At 41.8% G+C, this 25,784-nt stretch overlaps 1 protein-coding gene across 2 annotated transcripts in view; it reads left to right on the top strand.

Moving 5' to 3' along the window:
* Positions 1-25,784, top strand: part of DBT (dihydrolipoamide branched chain transacylase E2) — an 854,289-nt gene that overhangs the window by 662,493 nt on the left and 166,012 nt on the right. The window lies entirely within an intron of this gene.

Consider the following 25,784-nt stretch of genomic DNA (forward strand, 5'->3'; position numbering starts at 1 on the left):
GAGGTTCTATTCCTAGACTTTGTTTCACTAAAAGGACAGCACTTTTAGAGCTGTAGTAGATCTGTTAGAACACTGAGCACTTTTCTTCAAGAAAAGAACTTTCCCTGTATATCTTACTGCCACATTAGATCTTCTTTATTGTATAAATTCGTAATTATTTCAGGAAGCTCTATAAATGTAGGGAGATAGGTGGTTCCAGTTTTGGCTGCAACTTTCCTAGCAGTTTCAACGATAATCAGTTATAGGTTTCTCTGATGTGGTCTAACATAATCAAAGATTGGAGAATTGAAAAAATTAAAATTAAAACTGTGAGACTGCAGAACGTGTCAAAAGGGGAGGAAAAACTATTTAATTCCAAATTTTGTAAATAAATTCTCTTTTGTAAAAGACACATTTTCAGTCAGATTTCAGAACTGTCTTAGAACATTTGCAAGTAATATTAGTGTATCTGCTAAAGTTGCTAATCCTCTCTGGAGTATAGAGAGTTCTTTATTTCCAACTGAAAATTTTCCAAAACAGGGAAGTTTCAGTTGGATATCACAATATAGTTAAATTTTTATTTGGTGTCCTTACCTGGGTATCAATTTTTGATATAAAAATCCCAGTATTTTGTCTGATATATATGTATATATATATATATATATATATATATATATATATATATATATATATATTACCAGAAATAATAGTGTTGCTTTATAAATCTTTTCACTTCATCTTATTTTCCCCTCAAAGCAGATTTTATTTCAGCATCAAAAACAAACATATAATGTCCTTTAACAGCAGCAACATTAACCAATTTAACAACAGATTTGCTAAATATAAAATAGAGTAACCAATAACAAAAGAGTACACATGCGTGAGTATTAAACATATATGATTCTGGACCATTCTTCACGCAGAAAGCAGTAAATGCTACTGTATAGTGAACAGTTCAAAGTCAGTTGTGTTTATAGTGAATAGTTCAAAATCAGTTGTGTTAAGCTAGAATAGATCTTATGATGAATATTTACTACATTTGCAACAGCATGGGCTGGCCATTTCAGGGTAGTCTTCTCAAGAACCACATTGAGAACAACATCCCATAAGCTAAACAAGGATAATTCCCAATGTACTTTTGCCATATCGGGTTGCCTCGTTTTCAGGTTTCCATAGTGGGATGTGGGGATGTGGACAAACATATGACGACATAGCAGGTGTGGGCAAGACTATACTGCAGTAACTGAGGGAAATAATTGATTTAAGCCTTGTTTTCTAGATTCTTTATGGTATATTTTAGAGCTTCACCCCAGCTTTTCATCATTGTTTGTGAAGTACTTCTCATCACAAGACTTCTGGCTAATAGACTAGTGGAAAGATTTGAGTGTAAAATGATTTTTTTAAACATCTTTATTAAATCTCACCTGAAACAATGGCATAGATATGTATACATTGACAAAAAAAACATGCAGTATACATGTATATGTTTTTTATAATTATCACTCTAACATTATATAAACCCCTCAACACCTGCCATCTCTCCTCCTGAATAGTAAGTATTCTGCATGTATTGCTCCCATAAATTCCATTCATTTCTATGTAACGTGTGTCTTCTGTTTTCTAAAGATCCCACCTCCAGGTTTTTATGTCCTTTGTGATATTCAGTACTTTATTTACAGCTGGTTTAGATTAATTTCCATTTTTAAGTAACTGCTTTTTTTGGCAGCCAATGGCATTAAAATTAGCAAGGCCTTATGTCTAGACAGTTCAGACCATGTGACTCAACTCAAAAGAATCATTTATTTAGTTACAACCATTTGGTCCCCCAACATTTCTAACAAAGTTCTATGCAGTGAGTTTTGTAAATATGCCAGCACATTACACTCCTAAAATACATGCTACCAATTACCTTACTCTTTCCCATCATACCTCCAGCATTTGCTGTCTACCTGTGGAAAAATTCTCTGAAGTCTGCTTGGGATATAAAAATATTTATGCAAACAGGCAAAACTCCTAAACTCTCTGGCCTTTGTTGCATACTTGGAAGACTCACAGATGTCATTCCATTGTTCCTTTGTAAATTACCTTTCCTGTCACTCTCCCCATTATTTTCTGATCTCCCCTGATTGATTCTTATAGTTATCATGCAGTATATACTCTAATAATTAGCCTTTTTGTAACAGAAACCTCTGTTCTAGACTCAAAGAAAAAGCTGTGTTGAGTTAGTTGTTCCAGCAGAAGTCCCCCATCCCTTTCTCTTTGCCTGTACTGTGGAATTAATTTGAGTAGGGAAGGCAGTCTCTAACCTGCAGTACCAGCTTCCGTGTGGTTTCATCCTACTCTTTTACATTTCCCTTTTTAGTTATTTGCCTCCCAGTACTTTCATTCTCCTACTAATTCTGTCTAGTAAATTCCAGCCCCATCTTGCCTATTTTGTATACCCCTACGTGCAGTTTCCCTTTTTGGCAAAATCTCCTTTTTTCCATTCCCATATTGGCTTTATGCAACTTTCTGCAAGCAATAATCTCTGTGGTTGTTGTTTTCCTTAAGGACCTACAATCCAGAATTCTTCTGTCTCATTATTTCTCTCTCCCCCACCCCATTTTGCCATTATTACTTTCCACTTTAATTTATACCCTCCTGCTTTTATTATGTGTATGATCCTTAACTGTAAAGCTCTGAAGTATCTCTTTCAAATTAGGTAACTCTAAACCACCTTGTTTTATGGGGGAAATCAGTTTATCCCCCTTCTTTATTAATTGTTGTCCATAGCGTCTTCATTTGTTGATAAAAAAATGTGCCTGAACTGTATATAAAACTATTCAGGGAGTAAAAACATTTTACTTCTTGTACCTTAATATACGTATCCATAATCAAGAACTTCAAGTTTCTCAGTTTTTGTATTATCTTTTATTTACTCTGTTCCCATATATCCTTATCTGTTATAACATAATCCCTTTTTAATCCATACTCCTAAATACTTCATCTTATCATGCCCTCATAAATATCGGTATTGCTGAAGCAATTCATGTGATGGCACATAGTTTACCTCTGTGTAGCCTTTGTTTTATCTACATTATATCCCAAAAAGACATAAAACTGTCTCAAAATAATCCACAACACTTTTCCTTTTCTGTATTCTGGTGTGCGTAAAGTAAATGGGGATAGGCAAAAAAAAAACATAATGTTTATCTTATGAGAATAAAATACATATACACTTGTTCATGTAGTGCAAGGCCCTTCTTCTTCATTTACTCTGTGAAATGGTGTATTTAATAATTAGTGGTGCTTTACATCTAATTACAAGTATTAATTATTCTCAAGCCATTTTAAATTGTAATATGGTTTCTCACTATTCACTTTAATACCTGCATACTGAAGAGAATAACTCCTCAGGCTGAGGCTGACTTTGGTCATATTTGATCAGTGTTCTACCCCAGTAAAAAATTCAAATGAATGTTCTTTTTTTGTCAGCTGACTAGCTAGTTAGTTAACAGTTCAGCTCCCTTTCTTGTTTTTACCTTTACAAACATAGTAACTCTCCAGAATGGTCAGAGAATTCTGGGAAAACAGCAGCATGCTGATGTACACTTTTGAAACCTCAACCGATATTCTTAGTTCAGTGGTGAAAAGATTTTTTTGTTTTAGCTAAAAGTCAGGAAACCTTCAGAATTAATCTTATTCTGTGGGTGTCAGAATTAATCTTATTCTGTGGGTGTACTTCACTTGCAATTCAAAATCATAAATATTTATAATTATACAACAACCCTCCATTAATATTCAAAAACGTGCACGCTGATTGGTCGGCGTGCACGTTGGAAATCAGAGTTATAGTAATGGAAAAAGGTCTGGTCACCCAGACTTTTTCCATTACTATAAATCTTTTTTTACAGCAATGGAGAACGCAAGATCTCCGTTGCTTCACACTGTCTCGCTATGTTAAACGAGTTTAACATAGCGAGACAGCTTTAAAAAAGCAACAGAGATTCTCTGTTGCTTTTTTTAAAGCTGTCTCGCTATGTTAAACCCATTTAACATAGCAAAACAGTTTGTAAAAAGCAACAGAGATCTTGCTTTCTCCGTTGCTTTTTTCAAAACTGTCTCGCTATGTTAAATGGGTTTAACATACCGAGACAGCTTTAAAAAAAAACAACGGGGATTTACCGTTGCTTTTTTTAAAGCTGTCTCGCTATGTTAAACCCATTTAACATAGCGAAACAGTTTGTAAAAAGAAGCGGAGATCTTGCTTTCTCCGTTGCTTTTGCCCACAGCTCTGATGTACTCCGTAGGCATAGGCATGCGCAGTACATCATAACTGCCGCAGAATGCCAGACAGCTGTGGAAGGCCAGCAAGGAGGCATTATACAATGCCATTATTTAAGAAAAGTAATTATTTTTTTTCTTAAATAATGTCATTGTATAATAGCAATAACCCACTTCTGGGTGTGGGTAATGCTGGATGTACCCACGGTTGGCTTTGTTTGGCCACTCGGGCTTCGCCCTCATGACCAAACCACACCAACCGTGGGTAAATCCAGCATTACCCACACCCAGGCGTGGGTTATTGCTATAATATCTGTCATGATTGTGAGAAGCTTCTACATATTTAGTACTGGACTGCTGGGCTGCATCATTTCCAGTTAATTTCTGCCTGTTTTTAATTTGTGTGTGTGTTTTATTCTTTAAAAAAAAATGGCTTTTTTGTTAAATCAGCTTATTTGGCTTCGCAATTGTTTAAATGGCCCAGAATATATGACACACACATAGAATGTCAGTTTCACCTCCTGCTGTTTTGATGGCATACAGATGATGCTGAATGGGGGCAGGGCTTGGGCTGTTAAATGAAGCACCAAGCAGCCTTTGCTAGTGGCTTAGATGACTGGCAGAATTGTAGGTACAGGAGTAAACCTTCTTTTGTTTGTTTTACACATTCACTTATTTTATTTGCATTTGTTTAGAAGGGAAAGTCCAACTAGGCGCAGAATTCCCTTTCAGCAGAAATCCAGGAAGAAAAGCTCCAGATTTACAGTAATACATGAAACAGGGTCATAAAACAAGTACATCAGTCTTGTAGCACTGATTGATGGCAACTTATACATTTAGCTCCTATTATCTATTGAGCAAAAAAGAAAAGTATAGAAGAGGAACAGCAGAATATAAAGGTGGAACTAGTTTCTAAAGAATACTAGTAATGTTATGGGAGTTAAAAAGTGTATTTAAAGTGATTATAGTTAATTCCAAAATAGTTAATGAGTATAGGAATAGTTATTGGATAGAATTATTTACAAAAGATTTTAAGTACAATTTATTTACACAAGAGACACTTTTGATTATCCCATCAGGGTTACCCATTGCCAGGATAAGTGATGTGGTTGGAGAAGGAAATTAAAGGGAGAGGAATGTTGGGATTATCCTGGTCCATTGCAAGAATATAGCCATAAGTCTGTCAGAAAGATTTTCAGTTGTGTTTTGAATGAGGAAAGGCTGCCATTGAGTCTTAGGATTAGAGGGAATGAGTTCCATATTCTTGAGATTTAGTTGCCGTATAGGGCATCTCCTGATGAATTATTGGTTTTGTAAATGCTTGCTAAGGATTTGCCAGTGAATCGCATACTTCCTGTTAGTATGTATGTATGGTATAAGCATATTTTCAGACTATATTTGTTTGATCTGTAGACCAGATTTCTATTTATTTTATTTCACATTTGTTTACTGTGGAAGTCTAACTGGGCCATAAAGAACCCATTGTCAGTGGAAGCCCAGGGAGAAAAGCTCCATAAGACAAAAGCTTATATATGAACAAATTTTATACAAACATATTAGCATAGTAGTATAAACATAAACATTCGCTAAATAGTATCTGAAATATTCAACATCGCAGTAGCACTAATATAATAATCCGTTACAAAACATAGGATAGTTCCAGTGTATTCTCCATTTAAAGTCTAAGATGAACAAAATGGTGTGGAGGGCTACACAATGATAAGACCTACAGGGAAGATTACATGCAAATTGTGCAATTGCTCTAGTTTAGTTGTTAGTAGTCACACTGGAGTGCAGATTTGTGAGTATGAATGAAGAAGAAAGTAGTGTTGCAAGCAGATAGCCAGAGGCTTTAAATTTTCTACTGTCTTCATTGAGAATTCTTTTTATGTGATTTAGGGCCCCAAGCTTCTGAGATGTCTTTTTTTACTGGTATGTGTAGGTAAAATTTTAAGTTATTGTCAGTAGTGGCCTTGAGCAGTTTGGTGGAAGTAACTGGTTGAATTTGAATGTTGTTTAGGGGAAGTAACAGTTGGCTCTGGGCTAGTATCATTGTCCTGTTTGTGAGTGAAGAGGAATGTTTATTTATTTATTTATTTATTGTGCTGGGGGGGGGGGGGGGTTACACCAGGACTTGGTGTGGAGGAGCATGATTCTTGAGTTTTTGTCAGCAATGACTTCAAATTATGTGCTATACAGGTGAGTGTTGAAGTTGCCTGTATTGTACTAGCATGGCAAGATTGGAGGTTGTCTGACAGTCATTTATGAAAATGTTGAAAAGTAAAGGCCCTATGATCGACCCCTGGGGTACCTCTGTTGTAAGCGGGAGAAAGGAGGAGAGTTTGGGATCAGAACTAATGGCTTGATGTCTTCTCAAATATAGCCACTTGAACAATTGTAAGGCTGAGTTTGAGAGACCTATGAGTTTTAGTTTTTGAAAGAGTGTGTTTTGCAAGACTGTGTAGAATGCTTTTGAGAAATCTAAGACTAGAATGAAAACTATTTTACCACTGTTTCTTTTGAGGTTAGCAGTATTTGTGAAGTCCAGTAGTGCTGGTGTGATTCTGTGATTGGGTCTGAAGCAATGTTGTGTAGGGGAGATTATTTCATTGTCTAGAGTTACTGGAACATTTGTGTGTGGACATATTTCTCAAGGATTTTGGGGAGGTGTGGAAGGATGGTGATAGTTATTCTGGGTTATTCTCTTTATATATGATGGATATAGGAACTTTTCCAGATGTTTGAAACATACTGCTCCTGGACTGACCTGTTGAGTTGAATGGAAAATGGGTAGTCTAGGGTGTCGGAGGAAATGTTAAGGTATTCTACTAGAACATACTCTGCAGCCAGAGATATGGATTTTAATTTTTGGAACACATTTGTGTCTCTGGAAGTTGGTTTTAGAGTGAAAGTAGTATTGGGAAGAGTAGATGCAGGTAGTTGATCAGATAGGTATTGTTATTGATGAGGTTGGTGATGGTTTGGATAAAGTGAGTCCTAAAGTTGATGGTGATAGTTTGGGAGAGAGCTAGATGAGGGAGTTGGCTGTTTGGTCCTACATGGATGAAGCAATGTATTCATCGTTTTCCATAAGAGTTTTGGGTTGTTTGTGTTTTGTAGTGTAAGCAAGAAAGTTTTCTTGTCTTCAGTTACTTTCTTTTTAATGAGATTTCAACATTGTTCGAACGTTTGCTGGTTCTGCTGTGTTTTATATTTTAACCATATTGACCAGGCTGGCCATTTCTGTTGTTGAATGTTCAAGCCATGGGGAAAGGGTTTGTTTTGCTTGTTTTCTTTTTATTGGCATCATTTTGTTTAGAATGCTTAGAAATGTTTGGTTAAATTGTAGTGCTGGTCTGTCAATGAAAGATATTTAATGGGATTCCAGTCCCATGATTTTAATGCAGTTATGAAATATTTTTCTCTAATTGTGTTTTTTGTCTGTACATACAGGTGTAGTGTTGTTTTAGGGTGAATAAAGGTAATTTCTTTTGATGTTGGGGAGAGATCCTGTTGATATAATTTTAGTGGGATTAGATATCAGTAGCCAGAAGTGGTGATCGTATTATTTTTATGTCTAGTGTGAATGGTGGGGAGTTGAGTGAAGCCATTTAAGTTTATAGACTTATATCTGTGAATGTTGAGTTGTAGTCTATATTGAAATCTCCCAAGATTATAGCTTCTTGGGGAATATTGCTGGTTGTCTAGGAGAATGTATTTTCAGTAGTGGGGATTAAAGTTACCACCAGTCTCGCCATCAGCTGGACATTCAGTTTAAAGGCTTCCATACCATTGCCTGAGCAACATATTGATGGAGCAGTTATTATCCTGGTTTACTGAGTTCTCAGAACAGGAGATGTTAATTTGCGATATTCACAAGTAGTGTGCACTTTTGTCACTAAACTTGATTTGAAGGGAAAGCTGTTCCCTGTTAGTTCCAACTGATGAAACTCATACGATGAATGGCTCAGTAGGAGGCAATGCAATGGACTGAAGAACTTTACAAAACCTGCGTCTGTAGAAGCAGTTATTCATCTTCACTTCTATATATCTAAGGAGGTCTCGCCTCTTTAAACTGAACAGAATTTCGCAGAGCATCCTGATTTTTGCCTCATATTTTTCTATCGAGTTTCTCATATAATTTGCAGTTTTCTGATGAATCACTGAGGACTGCAGTTGCTAAATAATGACAGACCTAATAGTTTCAGAAAAGGACTGAAAGGCTTGCAAATGACTACAAGCTAAGAGTAGTCATTTAATATAAAAAAATAACTTAGACATTCTGTAGGAATGTTTGTACCAAAGAAATAAAAGGTGCCAAAATCATGGACTGAAAGTAAATGCCAAAAATGCATTTAGCCCTGCCACTATATGCTATGTCCTACAGACTGCTAAGATATATGTGTCTGGCATACAAGAGATCCTCTGATCCAATAATGATGCATTTACTGCACATCAGCAAGTCAACGGCATCAGAGATACTTCGTCTAGGAATCTAAACCTCTTCTGCAACATCAACAGAATAGTTTGGAGGGCCTGGAGTATCTCACAGAGGATACCACTGCTCTGGAACAAAATCCTTAGCCATATTAAACAAAGCTCATCATCCCTGTCCATATTTAATTGCAACTTGGATCTATGGATGGGAAGCAGAAACTTTGCCCGAGGTCTGTCCCCTGTACTACTAATGGACAGAGGCAGCTCCCAAATGCTTTATCCCAATGCATAGGTCACCTTAAATTGTCTGTGGTATGATCCAGGTTATTCTCACTAAGGGTAATATATAAATCTGAAGTAGTTAACTTCATTTGATCAGCAACCGAATTGGATCTGAGCCGGCAGCTTTCCTAGCAAAAGATCCGAGCTCCAAGCTCCTCCCCCTTACCCATAATACCCTGCTACCTCCCTCTAGTCCTCAGATCTCATTTGCTACGGCTTCTTGAAGCATCTGAGAACGAGCTCCTAGCGTTGGGTTGTGAGTTAAAAAGTTATTCAAACCTTTTTTCTTTCAAAAATCTCTTTGAACTTTGTGTGCGTGGTTCCCTTTCTTCCCTTAATCTATTTTTGGTAGTTTTTCACGTTGGCTTAGTTTAGATATTATTTACCCCTCCCCCTTCTGTCTGTGTGTGAAGGTGTGTGCATGTGGGCCTGTTCTTTTCTTTCTAGAATGTCTGAAGGCCCAAAAGCAATTTTTTTTAAATGCTCCAAGTGTGGCCATAAGCTGTCCCCAGCGGATGGCCACACTTGGTGCGTTATTTGCCTGGGCGTGGACCACCTTTCGTCGGGCTGCACTATTTGTGCAGCCTTCAACCCCATGGCTTTGAGGGATAGGAGGACCAAGCTAATCCTTGCGGGCCTTTTGCCCCCTGATTCGGCTTCGTCCTCCTCCCCCTCTGTGGTGCCAGTTGCGGCCGCGGCTGCTCCACCAACCGCTCCCCTGGCCGGGACTCAAACTCCCTCTTCAGCTCAGGAGGAAAAGGACAGCAGAAAAAAGGACAGAAAAGACAAGGAGCGTGATAGGGACAGGCATCGTAGCCACAAGAGGTGGGCCGAGTCAGCTCCGTCAGCCCCGCCGTCTAAGCAGCTCGCCTCCCCCCTTAAGGTCTCCGGGTCTTCCCCCTCCCGGCTTCGTTCTCCACGTTTCTCCCCAGAGCCGGAGGAGGAGACCCAGTCACCTTCAAGGTCGTCTAGGCAGCCTTCTTGGCCGGCCTCGGCAGCCTCATCCAGGTCAACTAGAAGTCTATCCGACGCAGACATGGACCGGATGATGCGTCGATTTCTTCAGGCCCAGCTGCAGATGGGAGTGCTCTTGCCTCCCCTCCCCCTCCGGGGGGAGCTCGGCCCCATTTCTCACCCCCATTGCTCCTTCTCCGACCCACTATCTGGGTTCGGAGATGTCTGATCCGGGTAGCTTCGGTGCCGGGGTGATGTCGGCGCCGACAGTGTTTCCTACTGCGGCGCCGACTGCACCCTTGAGTCTATCGGGTCCTTTTTTGTATCCGAGCTCTCGGGTCCATGAGCTGAGCATCTGATCCGGAGGGGCCAGTGTGCCTTCGGCTCCGTTGAGATCGGAGCGCACTGTTCTTTCGGATCCATACATCGGATCCGAGGGGGCTGCTTTCTGATCCTAGGGAGAGCAGCTCACCCTCGGCATTCGACGTCGTGGAGAGGGTCCTTTCGAGGGATTCGAGGCCTCAGGTTCTTGCTACGGATCCACCCGCCATTCCCTCTCACCCTCTCAGACGGGCCTGTCTTCCATCATCCGGCCCCAGGGACAGCCTGCGCCTATGTCGCAGATGGTTCCTGTAGAGGAACAGGACATTGTTGGTGAGCCCTCTTCGGACAGCTCCCCCGAGGGGGTCCCTCACAAACGAAAGTGTAAGAGGAGGCACTTGGACTCACCCGAGTCCCTCACAGAAGACACGGACTTGGAGGAAGGGGAAGGTTCCCTTAGGTCACCCCCCCCCCCCGAAGACGTCTCCTTTGGAGACATTATGGAAATGCTTCGTATTAGACAGGGGTGGTCAGCCCAAAAGCCTTCCTCGGATGAGTCTGTGTTTCTGGAGGTGTTCGACGCAGGCCCATCTACCTCTTGGGTGTCCCCTCCCGCCGATCCCCTGGTGGACCTCATAACTACCAGGGCATGGAAGGAGCCGGACACTGTGGAGCCAATACCCAAGAGACCGGACAGGATCCTCAGCCCCCCCCACAGACAGGACAGTTTGGAGTAAGGGTGCCCCAGTGGATGCCATGGTGGTGGCAGCCGCCACCAAGAAGGAATTAGCACAGGAGAGTTCCTCGGTACATCCTCCAGACAAAAGTTTCGGACGATGGACTGCCTCGGAAAGTGGATGTTCACTTCAGCGACCTTCTCCATAAGGTCACTGAACTATATGGCACATGTAATTCGGCTCTAGCGGGACCTAATCAAAGAGTACGCTGGGTCACCCCCAGAGTCCATGTCGACCGAGGACAAACGGACCTTCTCAGCTCGAATGGCCACTCTTAAGTCGATTACAAACACCTCTATGCAGCCTCTCTCCCATGCCATGGAGGGAGCGGCTAGAGCCAGCGGAGCAGGCATTGTTTTACGACGACAGGTCTGGCTCCGTCTCTGCGACTTTGTGGAACCCTTCAAGGCGTCCTTCGCGAACGCCTCCTTTGACGGTTCTATGCTTTTCGGCAAAACCATCCGCGATACGCTACTCCAGAGCAAGAGGGACGGGAAGACGTTGTCTGCCATCGGGATCCGCTTCTCGGCTCCTCAGAGGTCCTTCTCCACGAACCAAAGAGGACAGAAGAAGATGTGGTTCCAGAAAGCTCAACAATCCGGTTTCGCTCAGGATCCCTCGTCCTTCAGAGGCAGAGGAGGACAGGGTGGACGCTGGCCCAGAGGCAGAGGGGGGCCGACGAATTTTGGGTTGAGGGAACCTTTTTCTGATCGACCCATGCAGCAACCCTGAGGGGTTGCCCGACTGCTCCTCTCTGGAGGCAGTCGGGGGGGGGGGCGCTTCTCGGAGCACCTAGTACATTGGGAGTCCATTACGACAGATCGCTGGGTGCTCCGAATCATATCCAGAGGTTACTCAATTCCATTCCTAAGTTCTCCCCACCGGTCGGGGCACCTCCCCGATGTCCCACCCAATCAGAGGGAGGTAGCAGCCTTCGAAATAAAGGAGCTACTAAGAAAAAGAGCCATCCAGCACGTCCCCCCCCCCCGGGCAATCCGGATCAGGCTTTTACTCCAGGTTCTTTTTGGTGCCAAAAAAGACGGGGGACTTACGACCAATTCTCGACCTGTCCACACTGAACCTGTCAGTCGCCAAAGAAAAGTTCCGGATGGTCACCATTCAATCCATTCTCCCACTTTTACAGGAGAACGACTGGATGTGCTCCATAGACCTCAAGGATGCGTACTACCACATTCTAATGGACAAGTGATCCAGGAGGTTTCTCCGCTTTTGTCTGGGAGCCAGCCATTATCAGTTCAGGGTCCTACCCTTTGGTCTCACCACAGCCCCCAGGGTGTTCACCAAGGTCATGGCAGTTGTAGCGGCCCACCTGAAGCTTCAGGGAATACAGGTTTTTCCTTACCTGGATGACTGTCTCCTAGCCGCCCCCACCAGGCATCTACTATGTTCAGCCAGGGACTATTTCCTACATCTCGCCAACCATCTAGGGATCACGATCAACCACAAGAAATCCTCCCGTCAGCCTACTCAGATCTTAGATTTCATAGGGGCCAGGATAGACACAATTCAGTCCAAAGTCTTTCTGATGACGGACAGACTCTGCAACCTAAATCTCCACCATTTGGCTCTTCTACAGTCCTTGGCCCCTCCAGCAGAATTAGTCCTGAGGGCTCTGGGGTCCATGGCAGCGGCCATCAACCTGTCACTGCTCGCACGTCTGAATATGAGAATTCTTCAATGGACCTTACAAGTCCAGTGGTCCATCCTACGACATCCTTTATGTCTTCCCCCTAATCCCCTCAGCAGGGTTTGCAGGGAATCTCTATTTTGGTGGCTCCATTCCAGGGACCTCCGGGAAGGGTGCCTCTTCTCCATGTCCCCACCCCAAGTCACAGTGACCACGGACGCATCTCTCCTTGGTTGGGGGGGGCATTGCATGGGCAGATCCGTCCAAGGCACGTGGACTCACACAGAGGCCTTTTTGCATATCAGTGTTCTGGAGATGAGGGCAGTGCTTCTAGCGTTGCAGGCTATCCATGCCCTTCTTCCTCCAGGGACTATTGCAATTTAAACAGACAACATGTCAGTGGTCTGGTACATCAACAAGCAGGGGGGAACCAGGTCTTACTCGCTTTGCCGAGAGGCCATGAGAGTGTGGGAATGGGCGATATCCACCAACCCCTTTCTCATAACAATGCACATACCGGGTCAGTCAAGCATTCTAGTGGACAGTCTGAGTTGAACTATCCTCTCACTTTACGAGTGGTCTCTGAACCCCTTAGTAGCGAAACATATCTTCCTCAGATGGGGTCAACCTTGCTGCGATCTGTTCTCGTCGCCTTCAAATGCAAAGTGCAGCAAGTTTTTCGCTCTAATTCCCCCACCAGGGGAAACCCCCAGAGATGCTCTGGTTCATGCTTGGCCATCCGGTCTTCTTTATGCTTATCCTCCTCTTTCATTGATGACAAAATTCTTGCAGAAAGCTCGTCGGTTGGGGAGCAGAGTTATCCTCATAGCCCCATTCTGGCCTCGTCAAACCTGGTTCCCATGCCTACGGTCTCATCTAGTACATCCTTCCTGGATCTTAGATCCCATTCTGGATCTGATTTCTCATCCCTTGGGATTGAAAACCCCCAACCTGGACAACCTCAAGCTCTCGGCTTGGATGATCCAGTTCCATTAATGGCTAGGACTCCTGGTATCTCATCCTCAGTTAAGGCTATTCTGGTGGCCGCTCATAAGCCTTCTACCAGGAAAGTCTACAAGAGTAAATGGAAGCGCTTTTCTATTTGGGTGGAGCATAGGAATTTGGATCCTTTTACGGCTCGTATTCCAGCAGTCCTCGACTTTCTATCCCACATTTTTCATCAGGGGGCTAGTTCTTCTACTGTTAAAGTTCAATTGGCAGCTATTTCCCATTTCCACATTGGAAACAGTTTTGGCCCCCTAGCTTCCTCTAAGATCTGCAAGACCTACCTGAAAGGTACCTTTCTGTTAAGACCCCCTGTTAAAGATGCAGTTCCTCCATGGGATTTAACCCTAGTTTTCCAGGCTCTGACTGGTCCCCCCTTTGAGCCTGCAGCTTTGGTCGACTTAAAGTATGTATCTTGGAAAACTGCCTTCCTGATTGCTATTACCTCAGCTAGAAGGATATCGGAGCTTCAGGCTCTTTGTAGTAAGCCCCCATACATCATTTTTCATAAAGACAGAGTTTCCCTCAGGACTAATCCCTCCTTTCTGCCTAAAGTGGCTTCCGAAGCCAACATTAACCAATCCATCAATCTGCCTGTCTTCTTTCCTAATTATCATAACAAAGGAGAGTATAGACTTCATTGTCTGGATGTACATAGACAGTTGCAATTTTACTTACACAGAATGGCTGTTTTTCTTAAATCGGATCAACTCTTTGTCTCATTTGCTAAGTCCTGTCTGGGTAAACCAGTGACAAAGGTAACCTTAGCTAGGTGGATTTCCCAATGCATCCTTCTCGCATACAGAAGCTCTGGTCGACCTGAGCCCGTGCGGGTTCGGGCACATTCTACCCATTCTGTGGCTACGTCTGCTGCCTTCTGGTTGAGGGTTCCTTTAGATGACATTTGTTCAGCAGCTACTTGGGCTTCCTCTCATAATTTCATTACACATTATAAATTGGATCTAATATCCAGAGGTAGGGCATCTTTTGGCTCTGCAGTGCTCTGGAATATCCTTCCATGAGGACCTCCCAAGTTGTTGGTAGCTGGGGTCTCTGTCCCACAGGTTGCTGAACAAATGAAGTTAACTACGTCAGATAAAGAAGTTATGTACTCACCATAACGTTCCATCTGAGTAGGTAACTTCATTTGTCAGCAACCAACCCTCCCTCCGTCCCCCTGACCTGTACTTCGTCCTTGAAGGATTATTGTGTTTCACTTCCCAGATGACATCAGGTTAGGATGTTCAGGTGGTTTTTCCTTTTGTTATTGTAGTATTCTGTGATACTATGGCAAACTCAGTCTGAGGACTAGAGGGAGGTAGCATGGTATTATGGGTAAGGGGGAGGAGCTTGGAGCTCGGATCTTTTGCTAGGAAAGCTGCCGGCTCGGATCCGAATTGGATCTGATACCCACAGGTTGCTGACAAATTAAGTTACCTACTCAGATGGAACGTTATGGTGAGTACATAACTTCTTTTTATTGAGCATGGAATGGGTAAGGACAGTCAACACCAAATGGTATAGGTTAATTCAAACACAAGGGAAATTGGATAGGCTTAAAATGGTCCACAGAGACGGCTAGCCTAGTACCTATGAAAGTTAAAGTAAAATGTATTATTATTCTAGCAACTTTGTGTATTTCAAGAGCCGTAGTTAAAAATTGTCCCTTATTTTGTACTGTTAACCCCCATTATTTTTGACTTTTCCCTTGATTCCTACAGCAATTATACTACTATACAGAAAACAGTTCAAACTTCATATCCTTTACAAGACATGTGCTAATACAAAACTTTCTGTATTTTATTTACAGCTTTTCTTCCTCCATTATTTTGACTATGGACCAAAATCAGAGACCATTTTAAATTTTACTCTACTTCACTTAAAAAGTTAATAAAGCAGTTTTTTTGCAGTAGCATGTATTTTCTGAAGGATATAAAGTCTGAAACTTAAATGTTTGATTATTTAGTGAACGTCATCCTTAAAGCTGAAACTTTAGCCATGCATTTTTCAGCTATCATTTGATCACAGGGTTGAGGGGGGGCTCCAAAATGCACAAGAGAACATCTAGAATCCCATTGCTTCTGGGGCTCTGTGCACCCCCCCCCCCCAAACTGACTCTCGACTTAGTTGTATTATTTCTTCCAGAATTATTACAGTACAGTCTTATCCATGGTCTTTGTGACTTCATATATTAGACCTCACCCCCCTCTGTCCCATTTTTGGACATGTGAAAAGGTGTCACCCCTAGTGAAGATGTTGTTTCCTGCGAGAATGTATATGATAACGAGGCAGATGCATTTCTGGGTGTTTAGTTCAAGAAAAGCAAGTAGTAGTTCAGTGTTAAGTTTAGGGACATATTCTGAGTAGGGTGTTAGTTTTAGTGAGCTGGAGAAAAGTAGAGACGTTATTTTTTGCTCTTCATATTGTTTTGTAGTATGCTGTATCCAGGGACAACACATCATCTTTTGTCGATGGTATTAATTCAGGCCTGTCTTAACGGGAAGATGTAAGGTGTGTAATGTGAAGCCCATACATGAAGGTCTGTTACTTTTTTGTGTTTGCATTTTGTTTGATGTTAATATGCTGTAGTTGACCTGTTTTAGTATGAGTGCTGTAAAGAATTGTTCTACCTTGGAATTAATATGGAAACTTTTAAAATGTAAATTTTGGCTAGGACCAGGATCGGTCATGTTGAAGTATGTTTGATGAGCAGTTCGTTTTACTTGGGTCATTTGAACAAAAGAGGTCTAGGGTGACTGTGTGACTCAGTGAAGGACAGTAATCCATAGAGGTGGGCATCTATGCAGTTATACAGATGGAGGAAATTGTTACAGATTTGTTGTTTGGATGTTGCAGGTGATATGTATGAATGAGTTTATTTATTGGGAATGGGGCCAAGGTGCAACTTGAGGTGGTAAGATGTTATATATGAGATTGATAGTAGTATTGTAAATAGGTTTTGAAGCATTGTATTGTGATTTGGTTTAGTTATATATGTAATTGGGGGGGGGGCAAGATTGTCGTACAGCTGAAGTGGTGTGTTATGTTTGCTGAGAAAGATTTATTTTGAAAAATAGTTATGAGTATTAGTGGTGTTTATTTGGAGCAATTTATATACTGGGTTAAGGAACCATTATAGTTTGTAGAAAGATATTAGAAGGATAACATAATAGAAGTGAGAGGAGAATATGAAAACTGGAGAGGTTAGATGAAGAGTCAGTGAAAGGAAGCTAGCAGGTTTGGAATCTGTTTTGTGGTAGAGCAGTAAATGGACTCTCTTGGTGTGTAATGCATGAGTGGTAGGAGCACTAGCATGCATGTGATTACAGAGTGATTGGGAGGGTTAGGTTTAAAATGTAGAAAAGGTTGGAGTTGGTGGGATTTCAGGCTAGTGCTGGAAAGAAAATTGATGACAAATGTATCAAGATGAAGTATAGCAGGACTTACCTTTTATGGCTTTTCACCAAAATCAATCTATAAGGTAGCATGGGCAGAGAGAAAGAGAAGTTATTGTCACTGTTGGTTGAGGTGAGTCACGTTTTTTAATTTTATTTTTATGTGAGAAACATTTATCAGCGGTCTGCTAAGTGTACCAGAAGGCTGCTGTTCTAAGACTGTGTTCCCTTAAGTAGAGGCTGGTCACCGCTACAGCATAGTTTTTTTCTAGATTGGAACTGTTTCAGCAGAAGACTGTGGGTGAGGCAGTGACTTTTAAAGGGGAGGGAGTTGCTCTGTTAAATTAGAATTTGCAAAAATATGAGATTAGATTCCAGTAAAGCAATATAAAGGTGGGGAGCCTCCCTCCATTTCAGCAGAATAGAAGAGACTGCTCTAATTCAGAAATCATAAAAAAAGTGTTTGCATCTGTACAGATACTTCTACAGTTTTATTTGGTTCCTTGTTGCTGTCTTACATTTGTTTTAACTGAAGGTGGCTTTGTTTTGTTTTTGTAAGCAGTTTGAGAGAATTTCAGTTATCAAAATTATTTTAGGCAGTGAGCTTTTCCTAGCACTTGTGTAGTAGAGTGAGGCAGCTGGAGGAAATTGAATTAATTTCTTTTTAATTAGAATCATGATCTCCCTGTCAGACAGTCTGATGAATTGTAAATATTTTTGGTAAGTTATTTATGTCTGTGCGTATGCAGGGGAATGACAGAGTTGCATTGCATGCATCTGATAACCAGAGAGTAAAGCTACATTACCATAGTCAATATTTATATATTCATTCAGTTTTTCTTAGTCATTTGAGGTATGCATAGTGTATGTGTGCATATGTATGGAGTTGCAATGTTTTGTTGCATTTTATGCATCTGGCAGCTATGAGCTGAAATGCATTAAAATGGCAATTGTTTCCTATTTATTCAATCATTTGCTCACTTAACCGAGTACAGTGATATCATATTCTGAGTCTAGTGTAACTCTGCTTAATACAGAGAGAAGATTTGAGAAGGCCAGCCCAATTAAGTTCTTCCTTCCTCTCTCCTTGCACTTAAAAAAAACACTTTATTCATTTGCTTTTACTGTATTTGTCTTTCCTCCTACTTTATTTTGCTTTTCTTAAAAGTACTCAATTTTATTATTAATTTATTTATTCTGCTGCATTTATTACTGCTTGGTAGTAGCCTGATTAAACTGTAACTGTTATTCTAAGTCTTTTGGTTTAAGTACTTGGGCTTCATACAGGCTGTTTTACATTAAGAAGGTTTATGGTCTGCACTGTTGTGACAGGACAGGTAGCTTACATCCTTCTAAGCTGGGAATTGCTGATTGAAGGCCCAGTGTCTGTTATTCTAAAAGTGTATTAGTTCTGGCTTAAGCACTTGGGCTTCAGGCCAGTTATTCTACATTAAGAAGATTTGTGGTCTGCACTCTTGTGGAAGGAGAGGCTGGATTCTGCCCTTCTGAGCTGGGAATTTCTGGTCACAGGCTTATTGTGCCTGCTTATTTGAACAGTTTCTTTCTGAAATTGATGCGGCCTGTTGCTGTAGCATAGACCAGATTCAGGCCTGCTGAATCTAGCTTTGTTTGTATAACTTGAGCACTGATCCAGGCAATCTTTTTTGGAGAAGGTACCCCTGCACCCTAGTAAGCAGGGGTGTGCAGTTAGAACTTGTCTGATTGAAGACTGCTGGAACAAGGCTCAGTTTTGAGCTTTTTTCTGGTTAATTGGGTAACTTGTTTAAAACAGTTTGTTCAGTTTCGATTGTTTTATATGTGTGTGTGTATATATATATATATATATATATATATATATATATATATATATATATATATATATATAAAGTTGCACTTTATTCATCTGCTTTTACTGTATTTGTGTTTCTTCCTACTTTATTGCTAGGGGCATTGACTAGAACTCTGATCTATGATATATAACAATAAGTATCCTTTTCTGTGCATTTAAAGTGTTTTTTGAGTGCATCTGCTTTATTTTCTAAAAAAAAAAAAAAAAAAAAATATATATATATATATATATATATATATACACACACTTGTTTTCCGCCTTTCTAAGCTAGTATAGTCCAGTTTTCAGGTTAGTGCTGAATTCAGGGCTGTGTTACAAATCTCTGTGTTTGCTCATATCTTACTTGGATAGAAGGAAGTTCTCTATTCACCTGTGAGAGAGGGGAGCTTTGAGCAGCCTATCTGTCCTTGGAGGAGTGGTTGCAGCTCAGAAATTAGTAGTTTATTGACAATTTTGGGCTAATTTCTATCTCTTTCATTTCCCTTCTCTGAATACCGTATTTGCCCAGTTTTGCGCGCCGGGCAGCACCGGTTAACTAGGGTAAAACTATTCCCGGCTCCACAAAGTCTCCTCTTCAATTTTTCCTTGGAACTAGACAAACTTTCAACTTAAGCACTCAAGCCATTCATTTCTCAGCCCGGCACTTTCTCAAAACTTATAGCAAGCACTTATAAATCCTAGTACTAGACCCTCCTGTACTGTACAGAATGACAAGGCTCTCTATTTGACCTTACCAGCCATCCAGTAAAACAGTTCACTGTACCTATCCAGGAATGTCCAAAGGGCAGTTTCAGGTGTACTCTCCAGTCCAGCTGGTGAATCTGGGTATTTTGAGGCAATGTTACAACTGCCTCATGTACACAGACAAACCCCTCCTCCTACCACCAAACACTAATACATGCGAGAGGTGCAATTATACAGCCAAACTGGAGGCTAAGCTCTCTCAACCCAAGACTGGATCAGACAGTCAAGAGGAGAAGGGAAATACTTGCATCACACCACCAGTCTCACATAGACCCATTAAAGCAGCACTGGCAAAAAACACACATAAATACATGAAAACATACTCGGGGGCTCAAAATAAAAACCTGCAAAACCAACAGAGACCTCCAAAGCAAACATCCAAGCAAGTTCTACCCCCCAACACAAACCATGAAACACATACTTCACAAAACCAGTGTGCCATGCAGTCACAGCCCTTAAGGCAAAATAACATACCCAACATAGTAGTAATAGGTGACTCTATAGTCAGGCACACTGATGTCCCACTCACTAGGCTTAATAAGGAGAAGGTTACTGTTAGCTGCCTGTCGGGTGCCAGGATCCGCCACATAACACAAGCACTGAGGTCACTCCAGAACAAGTACAAATATGACTCTGTCATTGTCCATGTTGGTGTGAATTACCTGAGCCGTACCTCCCTGGACTACATGAAAAGAGACATGGAAGAGCTCTCTGATCACGTAGCCCAGGCCGGTATGACCCTGACCCTGAGTAGCATCCTGCCCTCACCAAGAATGATACCATGGCATAAAGAAAAAATTCTCGATTTCAACAATTGGCTAAGTTTCTGGTGTCATTCAAAGGGGAACCAGTGTCTGTCCACCTAGGATGACATGCTCGACAAGCCACGCTGCTTCGCTAGAGACGGCTTGCACCTTTCACTCTTAGGCTTTCGAATACTGGCCAAGGCTCTTGCCACCCCCATAGTGCCGTTTTTAGGCAAGGCTCAAAAGACAAACTCACTGCCGTAAATAGCACAAGTAACAAAAAACTAAGGATAATGCTACTCAATGCCAGAAGTCTAAACCTCAAAATGCACTCACTCGAGGCACTCTTCAGTATGGAGAAAATTGATATATGTGCAGTAACAGAAACCTGATTTAAGGCTCCAGAGAGCACCCCAGCACTACCAGGCTACAACTCATACCATACATTTCGGCCACAGAACCCAAACCGAAATACAAAAGGCGGGGCATATCCATATTCATCAAGGATACCCACACTTCCAGGTTAGTGGCACAGCACGATGCTTCAGAGATCATCCACCTGCAACTAACAATGGGCAATACTGCAATTCAAATTGTAGCTTGCTACAGATCACCCACCATGTCCCAGGGCCCCCATTCCGTGTTTCTGGAAACACTGAGAAACATAAAGGTGCTACCAAACACCATAATATTGGGTGATTTCAATTACCCAAACATTAACTAGGAGAACTACTCAAGTACTAACTCCCTTGCCCAACATTTCCTAGAATTTATAAACTCAAACGCCCTGGTTCAACTGGTCAACACTCCCACCAAAGGTGGCAACATATTGGACCTGGTCATCACCAACATGGGCGACCGGTGTTCCACACCGGAGGTCAACCCCTCGCTGGTTAGATCTGACCATAAACAAATCACTTTGGATATCCACATTCCACCCCCACCCCCGGACAAGAAAACCACAGTGAAAAACTTTTCAAAAGCAAACTTCACATTACTTAAGACCGAGGTGGAAAGTTTCAAAGCCCCCATGCTGCAGAATAACTCTGACCAAGCTGCAAAATCCTTTACTAATGCATTCTACGGGCATCTACAAGAATGCATGGATCATGCCATCCCAAGCAAAACCAAGACTCACTCCTCCAAGAAAAGGAAACCAGTCTGGTGGACTCCTGCCATAAACAAGCTATACAATAGAAGGAGGAAACTAGTACAGAAAAGAGTAAAACCCCAAGAGGGGAAGACATCCCTGATCAGTATCAGCAAGAAACTATGATCCCTCATAAAAATCATCCAAGGCGAGCTTTGAAAGAAAAATTGCCAAGGACTCTAAAGATAAGCACAAGGCAATCTTTAGCTATGTCAAGAATCTAAGTGGCAATGCTCAGATCTGCTCGGAGTTAGTGCAGAATGGCACAAAATACACTGATATCACTAACAGGCAGGCAGGTTCAGTGCAAACTTCACCCCCCTCTCACCCCCAAAAGGGCCCATAACCATACCAGAAGAATGTAGAGTCCCTGAAATCACAGACAGCCCTCCCCAAAGCCAAAAACACAGCATCAATGGGACCGGATGGTGTCCCAGGTTGCGTCCTACACGAGCTCAAAGATGAACTAACCCCTCACCTAAACACACTGTTCAAACTCAGCCTCTCCACAGGCTACGTACCCATAGAGTGGCGCACAGCAACGATTATTCCACTCCACAAAGGTGGAGCCACAACAGACCCCAGGAACTATCGCCGTATAAGCCTGACTAGCTTGGTCTGCAAGGCTATGGAGCGCATCATCATGGAACTCATTAACAGAGACATTGGGAACCTCCAAACACTGGACTCTACCCAGTTCAGCTTTGTTAAGGGCAGATCATGCCTCCTAAACCTGGTGGACTTCTTTGAGACAGTTACCAAGGCTATAGATGAGGGAAAGGTGCTACACACAGCCTACCTAGACCTTGCTAAGGCCTTCGACACCATTCCCCATTCTGGTATTATAGACAAGCTCACCAGCCTGAACATAAACCCCTACGTCACAAGATGGGTTGCCAACTGGCTCACGGACAGAACCCACATGGTGAGAGTTGCGGGAGCTAGGTCTGACTCTAAACCGGTTACAAGTGGCGTACCCCAGGGCTCAGTCCTAGGACCCCTCCTGTTCGACATATACATCTCAGAGGTACAGGCAAGCACAGGAGGACTATGGCTGACCAAGTTCGCAGATGACTGCAAACTAGGGGCTATAATTGACTCTCCAGCTGACACAGGCATCCTCCAAAAGCATCTCACTGAGACAGATACCTGGTGTCAAAATCATGGCCTCAAGCTAAATGCCAAAAAGTGCATAGTCATCCACCATGGAAAAAACAAAGTACCCACAAACTACCACATAGGAAGACGTAATAAGGGATCTGGGGACCCAAGTAGATAGTAATCTCACCTTTAATAAGCACATTGCCAAAGTGCTTAGAAAATCCTTCTGTGTGGCCCAGCTAATCACAAAAGGGTTCGCATCCAGATTAAAAGAGGTCATTGTGCCCGTCTCCTCATCACTCATCAGACCCATCATAGAGTACAACACCCCATTTGGGGTGTACCTTACAAGACACCTGCAACAGCTGGAAAGACCACAGAAGTACCTCACCAAGAGGATCACTGGCCTCAAACAGATGCCCTATGCAGCTCAACTGAAGAAACTACAGCTGTACTCGGTTGCATACCGCCTACTCAGAGGTGATCTCTGCCTAACATACAAGGCCATGTCTAACCCAGAATTGATGGACATGCTCCACCTAAAGAAAACCTTATCCCCTCGAGCCACACACTCTAGGGATCTAAACCTCACCACAACAATAAATAGGACGTGCTGGAGGAATAGATTCCTGTTCCAGAGACTTCCCATGCTTTGGAACAAAATCCCAATCTACATTAGGCAGAGCTCTTCACTAAAACTCTTCAAAAGAAACCTTGACGAGTGGATGGGAAACAGAAAGTTTACCTCGGGGATCACTTCAGTGGCTCTGCTGGACAGATGCACAGGGAACTAATCTAAGGAGGCGGCGAAAGCCAACACATTCTGGCTAGGCTTATAAATGCCTTCGGGCAGATAGCCTAGTACCTTTCTATGAACCTATGAACTTATCATTTGAGCACAGTCAAACATCTAATATGCACACTGTCAAAGTAGCTATAATTGCTGGGCATGTGTGTGTGTGTGTGTGTGTGTGTGTGTGTGTGTGTGTGTATGTGTGTGTGTCTGTCTGTCTGCATGCATGGTGTTATGCGTGTGGGCATATATGGGTGTTGCATAGTATATATCTAAGAGCACTGAGCTGAAATACATCACTTTGACCATTGGTAATGCATTTTATTCATTCATTACATCATAGTCTGATATCTGTGCAATACAGAGTCAATAAAGTGGCTATAACTGGTGGCATGGGGGCAGTCTGTGGATGAAACTGACTGACCCATCCTGTCATTTGATCACAGTTAATCAGTCATTAATCTGGTTTGGCAGGGCTATTGTATACGTCTGAGTAAAACAAGCTGAAATGCATTGCTATGATTAGTATTTTATTCAACCACAATCAGACATCTGAGGTGTATATTGTCAATAAAGTGGCTAGAATGAACGGTCACTGAGGTAGTCTGCAGATGAAAGTGACTAAGCTCAGTTTGAACACAAGTAAATGGTCATAGACATGCAGTAATATAGCCCTACAAGATTACAGTTAGCCTACCCATTAATTTGCTTCCTGCAGTACCCTCCCATTGAAGTCACCAGCTACCATTGTTCACAGTAGCTATTTACACATTCCTGTGCCTATTACTAGTTTTCACTGCTAATACAGACTTTCAAAACACTTCCTCTTGAGACTATCTAAATATCTTGTGTTTTTAGTTTTGTGCACATCATACTTCTTTCTTGATGATTTTCCATGTAATATGTCACCATTTTGTAATGTTGTTGTGTGTTTTTGCTTACAGTTTGCTCTCACTACTGTATTTCCTGGAAAAAAGATGCTTTTGTTAAATCAGTAGAAGTATCAATACAAGCAAATAAACATGACAGAGTAATTATTAACTCAAATCCCTGTGTGTTTTCCTAGCTCTAGTAAAATTAGTGGCAGTTATGATTATATCTTACTTAAAAGTTTATTTTATTTTTTCAGTAATTAGTATAGCTTCTAAGTGGGAATTGGGGATGCCTGATGCCACAGAATGAGAAATGTTCATGATACTCATTACTGGAATAATGGTATAGTAGAATTGCTATGGAAAAGAGTGTCACGCTCAGTTACATGGATAATAACTGAAGGCACTAAAAAGTAATAACGTAGTGGCCACTATTACTTTAATTTGTCATGTATTCCTCCTGCACATCTACTTACTATTGCTGCACCACTACTCTCACTGCTGTCTTCATTGGTTACTTTTACTCTTTTGTGTACATTCAGAACTGTTCAGTAAACTCTTAACAGAAGTAACCTGCAGCATCTAATTCCAGAAGCAACAACTCCCAAAATCCCTGTTTCTGCACTTGGTTGTAGAGATATGCAAACTATGTCTGCAGCCAGTGGGAAAGCCGCATTTTATTTTGATTTTTTTGAAAGACAAAAAAAAAAATAAAAGCAGAAAAGGTCAAATACATTCACTAGCTAGTGGTCTCTGTGGAAAAATGAAGCAAAATGGGATGGGGAGTAGGACTCTGGTTGAAAATGACTTAACTATTGAAAATCTTGCAGAACTGCAGGACACTCCCTACTCCAAACCTGGTACTGCTGTGGATGCTGCCAGTAATGGTTATTAATTGCTGGAACTGTTTAGGGACTGAAGTCAATCAACCAATGAAAATATTGCAGAATGCTGTGGTTTAACAGAAAAAGCTTCTAAACTGGGACAGTTCATGTCCCACCAGTGGTTACCACAAGACATACAGTGGTAGATCCAAGAATTTGCAAAAGGAGGGCACAGTCTGGTCAGTTGAGTACCAGGATGAGACTGGGAAGTGGGACACTGGGTTTGGTGGAAAGATTACCTTAAGAAGGTCTGACGTCATGTTTGGAAAGACAGCAGTATACATTCAGTTGCACATGGTGTTGCTCTGGATGTGGTGGTAGAAACAGATGTTTCCTGTATAGCACACAGTACACATACAGATAGTACACGTATTTTCAATGCTTGCCTGGAAGAGATGGTTGGTTACCTATACCAACCTACAGTCTCCTTCCGTGACATAGCAAGCATATGTACTGTTATGAACTTGGAAAGAATCCCACTGATGCTGAAAACAGCCATGGAGAAATATTTAATTAGTTTTTTTTTTTTTAATTAAATAATGATTTATGTGGAAACAGCAAAGTTCAGTTAAGTTTAAGTATCACAGTAAGTAAGGAAGTAGATGTCATGTAAAAATCACAAAA

Source organism: Protopterus annectens, chromosome 10.part0, assembly GCF_019279795.1.
Source record: "Protopterus annectens isolate FY-2018-M chromosome 10.part0, PAN1.0, whole genome shotgun sequence".
Classification (NCBI taxonomy): Eukaryota; Metazoa; Chordata; order Ceratodontiformes; family Protopteridae; genus Protopterus; species Protopterus annectens.